This window comes from Acanthisitta chloris, unplaced genomic scaffold (genome assembly GCF_000695815.1).
Source record: "Acanthisitta chloris isolate BGI_N310 unplaced genomic scaffold, ASM69581v1 scaffold19828, whole genome shotgun sequence".
NCBI lineage: Eukaryota > Metazoa > Chordata > Aves > Passeriformes > Acanthisittidae > Acanthisitta > Acanthisitta chloris.
The window spans coordinates 54,432-62,383 of record NW_008688921.1 but is presented as its reverse complement, the minus strand read 5'-3'; positions in this window follow the sequence as shown (position 1 = coordinate 62,383).

Sequence of the window (7,952 nt, the reverse complement as noted above, 5' to 3'; positions counted from 1 at the left end):
AAGCTCTTTGGTTTGTAAAGGCAGCTGGAATACCTCTGGATACTTCTCTGGATGTGGTAGATATGAGAATGAAATAAAACTTTATACTTGTTCTACAGGTGCTCCTGGCAGATCCTGTTGCAGTGATGTGGATGCCACACATGGCTCTGTCCCTGCTTGCTTGGAGCATTTGGATTCCACTCCTGGGATGGCTGAGAGATGTCTGCAGGAATGAGAATCACATGGATCAGGTGTGAAGAGTTCCAGTCTTTCAGGCCAGACCTGGCAGTGGGGTGGGGTGGGGAACTGCATGGGGAAATGGCAGTAAAGGCTGAATCCAGGAGGGAAAAGGTGCTGAGGACTTTTTTGGATGCTAATTGATGTGTTCAATGAAAGAACAGCAGGCTGTGTGTGTGGGTGGGGAAAATTGAATTCTTGTCAAAATTGCCCGAAAGGTAATGAAAATCCCTGAGATAAGAGAGAGGTGAATTGTGCAGCATCCACAAACCCATTAGAGTCTGGTTGACTCACTTGCAAATAAACACTGTGTGGGTGCTTAGTAGCAAAAAAACCTCTTCTGCCCTTTGCAGATGTGCCTGTGTCTCATTCCCCCTGGGAAGGAAGGAAGGAAGGATGCTACAGCCAGGGTCCTTGTGCCCAGCCAGAGCTCAGAGGTTTGAGGAGCACAGGACCAGACCTCTGCTGCAGTGCTGCAAACTTGGAGCACCAGACATGAGGTACTTGTCCTTCCCTTGCTCAGGGATCTGTAGATTTCCACATGTGAGTAGAGAAAATAAGATAGGACATTTCCAGAGGGAAGGATGGCACCAGGATCATCCCTGGCACCATCAGAGTGGCAGTACAATTGCTATTGAACACCAGGACAGAGTAAATACTCCATGCAACAGGGATAAGAAAACAGTTTTTCTGTTTTTTGGGTGATGATGTGCTGTCAAACCAACCTGCCATCAGCTGGACACAAGTCAGATGACCAGTTTTGTAAGCAGTTGTAAGAATTCTCTGAACTTTTCAGGGTGCTCAGAAGGTCATTTCACCACAGCAACTTACAATCTGCAATAAAGCCCAAAATGTCAACTCTGGGCCCAAGCTGTGGCTGAACAGCACTGAGCTGTGAGCAGAAAGGTGGGTGTGCAGCTCTGGGCACACGGCTCGGGTGCAGGGTGAGGTGGAGTTTATACTGCCATCCCTGTGGGGCTGCTCATTCTGGGAAGCTAAGGCTTTTCAGACCCTTCCACTCCCTCCAGGCTTTACTGCCACCCTGGTTTGCAGGAAGCTCAGGGCTCTGATGGTCAAAAGCTGTTTGACACTGGGCAGATGAAATGCCTCCAACTGGCCCATTCTCATGGACAGGAGTAGCTGTAACTGCTGTGGGATCATCAGAGAGGCCGAAGGCACACGAGCACCTCTCGTGTGATGACAGATGAGAGGGCAGGAGAGAAGGTTCATCACTCTATCAGGTCCCCAGAGCTGATGGTGGCAGCCAGCCTCACCCCAGATATACCCTCACTAGTCATTCAGCCTGGAAATGGGTCAGAAATGCAAAAGGAAGCATGAAGGAGACTTTTTGGAGGAATGAAGGGACTTTAACAAAGCCCTGCCTGAGCCAGGAGCAGTGTTTTGGGCAGACAGCAGCACTTGGGTGTTGAAATTGTTGCTGTTTTGTGAGCAGCATGAGGTGTGATCTGAAATCAGACAAAGGAAGGTGAAGTAAATAGGTCCTCAGGAGTGTCTGCAGCTTGTGAGGGAAGGAAGGAGGCAGCACTGGCTGGGCTTGACGTGCTGATGCATTGACAGCTTGTTTCCATGTTCCTCTTATGGTTCAAGCAGACTTTGCTAGGTTCCTTGTGCCTGGTGTAGCTGGGCTGCATGATCCCAAGCTGGTCCACACTTCTTACTGCTCAGTGTTGCTTTGGGCTGATGCCTACACACCATAAAATGTGGGTCTGTTCTCAGGCCGATCCCCAAAAGAGAAAATCAGAGCTAAAAAACTGTTTGAAATGGTCATGGCTCATGAGAGCTGTAGATCAGAGTGGCATGGTTCAAAGGTTCTTCAGTGCTGGTGGTGTTTGGTTCTCCAGCTGCTCTACACCCAGGTATGGGCCTAAGGGCACAGCACATCTTCCTCCAGGGAAGCTTTGGTATTTGGAGAAGAGACATAGGAGCTGTTGCTAAATTCCACAGCTGCTTCAGTTTTCTTTCTCGTTTGTATATCTCACAGCCTGAATGTGCTGAACTTCAGCAGTTCTTGTAGGTTCTCAGAAAAACCAAATAAATCACTGGTCTGCAGATCCTGCCTTCCCCTCCAGCCACGGATCACCCTGCACAATAGCAGTGATGTCCTCAAGGGTGTGAAGTTACTCCAACAAAGTGGTCATGGCCCCAAGCCTGCCAGAGCTCAAGAAGCATTTGGACAATGCTTTCAGGCACATGGTGGGATTCTTGGTGCTGTCCTGTGCAGGTCCAGGAGTGGAACTCAATGATCCTTGTGGGTCCCTTCTAACCCAGGATATTCTATGTTGCTCCTTAATGGAAGAACATGTTGGGGCTGGATGAGAAGCAAATGCGTAGGGAAGACTCCAAGGTGATGGTGACATCAGAGTGGCTTTTGGTGGAGAGATGCCCCAGGGTCATCTCCACAGCTCTGACATTGCAAGCAGAAACACTGCCAAGCCCTGGGTCACCTCCTCTCTGGGACCTGATCTTTCTGGAAGTCAAGAGGTAGAATCAACCTCCCTGTTCAATTTATCTACAAAGATTTCGACTTGCTGTCACCGTAGGTGAGGCCTAAGAAAGAAGCAGTCTCACCTTCCCTCCAAGCAGACACCCTGTGTCCAGGGCAAACACCAAGGGCCAGGATTGGGGTGGGGTTTTTCCCATGTAGCACAGCCAAGGTCCTTGTGAAGAGCTGGAGATCAGCACTGCCTTGTCTCTCCTGTGCCTTGGGGCAGGTGCCCACCCACCCTCCAAGCTCTCATCTCTGAACATCTGACTGCCCAACTGTGCTTTAACAGAGCCCAAATCAAAAAATGCTCCAAAAAGAGCTTAGTGGGGTGCTGGAATTGGAGCCCTCCCTAAGGCCAGTAGTAAATAGAGTTACGTAAGTCGGTAGGTCATAGATCTAGCTAAACCTTTTATAGGCCATAAATCCACATTTCCTGGGTTTTTGTAGCTTCTGGTTAAAAATATAAAAATACTTTGTGATTGGAATAAGCCAGTTGATCATCTCTTGACACAAATACCATGCTGGGAAAAGCTCCTCATCCTGTGAGTAGGGGGATGTACTCTGAGGGAAGCCAGGGGATGCTCCCAGAGGAAAGATGGGCACAAGTGAAAAAAGAGGCATTGCCATATATGTGTACACTCTGATCGAGGGACTTGGCCAGTGCCACATCACCATATGGTGACACAACATTCTGCCCTCCCTTTAAATAGTGTCAGCATCCAGCATCTTTATTTCTGCAGGTTTTATGGCTGTGGAGGATACAAGATCCTGTTAGCTTTTAATAGCTTGGAGTTGTTGAGTTTATTTGCCCGACAGCTCTGTGCTTTCTGGGATGCTTTTCGAAGTGTAGTAATTAGATGTTTTTATCAAATGTGCCCACTTGGGGAATGTTAAACATTTGCTGTTGGTAGCTGCAAGTCAAGGACTGTCCTGCTCTGTTTAGGGCTGTGACAAGTGCTGGAGCTAAGCAAAGTGCCAAGAGCTGAGCTGTTGGCCCAAGGATGGGCACCAGGCTGGGCCGTGCTTCAATTCTCTTGGCAAAAGCTTCAAGTTCAATGTAGCTGCTAGATGAGTGGGTGTGAGACCTTGGTCTGATAATTCTTGTTTCTGTGAGGTCCTTGGGGTGTCAGGGATTCTCCTCCCCAAAATGACTCCTGGGCTCAACAGCCTCAATCCTGCAAACTTCTAAGCACATGCAGTCGCAGCACATGACTTAAATGGGGCCATTCATGTCCCCATGGGAAGCATCCGTTCCGCGTCCTGCAGGATTAAGAACACTGCAAGCCTCAAATCAAGGGTGAGAAGGAGGGCAAGAAGGGAGGAGAGAAATAGGATTTGCCCACAACATCCTGTATTAGCACAGAGGAAGGATAAGGGTGGCAATGATGCCTTTAGACTTCAGGAGCTTTGGCCAAGTTGAGTATCTCTGTCACAATTAGATACATCTCAAGGTCTTATGTGTGCCACTCTCCCAAATGCATTCATGGAATGGGTTGGGTAGGGAGGAACCTTAAAGTCCATCTAGTTCCATGCCCCTGATGTGGGCAGGGACACCTTCCACTAGATCAGGCTGCTCAAAGCCCCATCCAGCCTGGCCTGGAACACTTCAGGGGATGTATGTTTTCTATACCTAGGGCTCTTGCATTCTTCCCCAAAGAAGTTAATGAAGAACTGTAATTGTTAACAGGGATCATTTCAATTTGGAAGCTGGAAATGGTTCACCTCCTTCTCAAATCCATCCCTGCTGAGGGACCAGCACGAAGCCAATGAGCATTTCTCAGCTTTTCTGTTCTTCCCTTGCTCTTCTGCCTTCCCCAGGTAGCACAGCTGGGCTCAGCTGGGCTCAGGTCACCAGTGTCAGAAGGTCTGTTAAATGCAGCAGTAGCTGTCTGAGCCTCTGTGTCTGTTGGAGGGGAATTAAACTGGAAAGAGACCTGTGGAGGCTCTGGAGGGATCTGTGTTATGCCTGAGGCAGGTCAGCTTTTCTCACCACTGACTGGGGAGTAGATTGAAATGTCACAGATAAGGCATCCCTTCATCTGGGGCATTTCAGGAGGTCAACGCAAGTCAGGACACTCTTACCCTTTTCACAGCTATTGTATGTAGAAACCAACTTTATTCCCTTCTCATTTGCAGTAACCCCATGAGACTGTTACCACATCTCCCTTGATCATCCATTGCCCACAAACCCTGGCTATCTCCCTCTCTCTCCCCATAACCCATATTTTCTGATAATTCCCATCCCTCTCTGGGTTTAGCCTCCTCAGTTCAGCCTGAGCAGTGCTGAGCAGAGCATGTCTAAGGTGTGACAGTCCCCATGAGTTTTCCTAAACAATGCAGCATAGGGGACCCCACTGAGCCTGAGATCCTCCCTTGCTCCCTAGTCTTTTCCTGAGGATCTCCTGCCTACCTGACTGCTCCTTGGCTGTTATTTTTGCTGAGAGTTTTTTTATTCTGCGTTTGTGCTAACTTTCATCTCAAACTGCGCTTTGACTCATTTTAATATTGTTACTATCTCAAACCTACTCCTTGTCACATATTTGGGGAGTAGGCAGGAGACATCCAAGAATCTGAAGCCAAAAATAGGGAGAATGAGAGAAAAATAAAATGATGACTTTCAAGCACTTCTGACTCAAACCCAGTCTAGCTCTGCAGCCTCAGCAGGGCTCCAGGCACACAGTGGGTACACCCCTGGGGGATGCATCCTTAGCCATGGCCATGCAGGGGACATCAGTCTCCTCTTCCCAGTCTCAGGGCTGTGTTTCTGCTGGTCAGGACTCTGCTGGCTGTGCCATGAATTTCTCCTAAATCTCAGCCCCAGCTGACTGCAATGCCCTTCAGCCTCTTCCTACACCCTGTACACACCAGGCAGGAGCAGCACTGGGACTTGGGGGCAGGGAGAGGAGTTGTGAGAGCACAGTCTGTACTTACTGACCAGAGAGTGTGGGGTTGTTCACACCCAGGATGGATCTGTGGTGTATCCGTGCCCTGGCATCCCGTGCAGCTCCAGCTGCTGGAGCCCAACTGCTCCCTGTCCTAGCCCTGGGCACGTGGCTCACCCCTGCACCCAGCTCTCCTCGCTGGGCACGGGGCTGTGTCCACTCTCCACTGTGTAAGGTCACCCCCAGGAACATTTGGGATCTGCTGGGCCAGGTGTGACCCCTGGGCCAGCCACAGCAGAGGTAAGAGGCTTTGCACAGGGTGTAAAGCAGCTGTGGGTGGGGCATGCAAGGTGAGGAACTGGGTACCCAAGTGAGCTGAAATGTGCTTTTGCAAAGATATCTGTGCTTGCCTCTCCTGCTGACCTCAGGACCTTGGGTACACCTGGACCTCAGGCTGTTTCCATCCAGCTCAGCTCCAGCTGTGCTGTGTAAGGGCTATTCCCATCAGGCTTCTGCACAGGTCATAGGGAGCACCAAACCCACCACATTCTTTATGGTTTGTAGCTGCTTTAACTTCTCTTAGGATCACGTTTGATTAAGTCATGTGTTTGTTTTTAAAATCCTTACCTATTTCATTCTCGTTTTAACTACCACTTGTTCTTAGAGCTGAACTGGTTTTAAATATCCTTATCCCAGTCTGAGTTTTCCTGGTCCCAGAAAAGAAAATGGATTGGCCGAGGGCTGTTGTGGTGTTGAATTTCTCCTCTATCACAATGTCATAATACTTGAGTCAAATGTTTCCAAGGGAAGCAACTCAGTGAAATAATCCTGTTTCTGGAGGAGTTAAAGAAGAAACTTTTCACTCAATCTCATGCACAATATCCTATATTTACAGAAACTAAAGAGCAGCATAAATTGACCTGAGAGGTGCCTTTTACTGACCATGACATTTTGATCTGCTGGATCCACCCCTGTGTCCACTGCAGGGTGTCACTGGGTACAGGCAGTTGGATGGACCCCAGACCCATGGGCTTTGGGGTGAGCACAGTAGCAGGGCTGGAAGCCAAACCTGATGGGCCCCTCCTGCACAACCCTTGCTGAAGCTCCTTGGTATATAAACACCTTTCCCTGGTGGAATGGAGTACCCCAGGAATGAGTAGTCCCTGCCCAGCTCAGCATGGGTGTGTTGGGAGGGATGGAGCTGGGGCTTCATCCAGGGGGGCACATCCAGGCACCTTGCCTGGATCATTTCAGTCAGTTGAGTGCCAAGTGTTTGGACACTGCTGTGGTAGGGGGTGAAAGGAGTGTGATGGTCCTCAATGCAGGGCAGAGAGGGAATGCCCCAGCAGTGCCTGGCATCAGCCTGAGAGAGCACTGCCCATACATCTATTTTCAGCAGTGTCCAGCCAGGAGCCCAGGACACGCCGTAAGCTCAGGACATGCCGTCTCGGCTGTTAAACCCCTGAGTTTCCTATTGCTGGAGAGGCACTTGTTCAGTGCCCAAAGTGGTTAATTATGACCTACAGCTCTGACAGATCATATCACTGCTATTTTTAGTGTTCTCACTTCTGGTGTGAGCCCTGTATCTGTCCCTTTTCAGCCTTTTATTTTCAGTTTCTTCTTGCTGTTTCCTAAACTCGTCTCCAGCACCAGGTGAGCAGCAGCTGGGGAAGTATTTTTGTCTCTGGGTGGCACAACGAGACAGCTCTGAGGGTGCAGGGGGACGGGTACTGCTCTGCTCAGCCAGCAGCTGCCACCCAGCCAGGATTGCAGTCAGACTGTGTCTGCTGAGCCCAGAATCAGAGCCCCATCCCAGGGCAGCACCTGTGCCCTGGGCACGGCCACTCCTGCTGGGAACTGAGTCCACGGTGAGTCTGTCTCAGCTGTTTCCACGGCTGAGGATACAGAAATGGAGCGTTTGAGGGTCTTGTGTTGGGATTTGCACTGCTGAGCTTGGTGAGCTCTCAGCAAGGGAAGATGCATCCCAGCTGCACATCTCACACCAGCATGGTCCTTCCAGCACAAGGGCAGCAGGATCATGCAGGAATGGGAGCAGCAGGGCACAAGTTGGAGAAGAACTCTGAGTCCCTGCCCTGTCCCTCCCAGCTCCATCCAGGGAGATGGGTGTTGTGTCACCCCTCCCTTGGCGCCTTCCTTGGCAGCAGGAACTCTGGCAGAGACCCCAGGGAGCTGAATGGGACAGGAGAAGGAAAACTGGCCCCAGGGGTAACAGCAGGGCTGGGAAAGGAATATCCCATAGCTCCTGGGTGCTGACAGGGGTACAGAAATAGCCAGTGCCCAGTTCCCTAGAGACAGGGCACACAGCATGGACATCCATAGGAAAACCC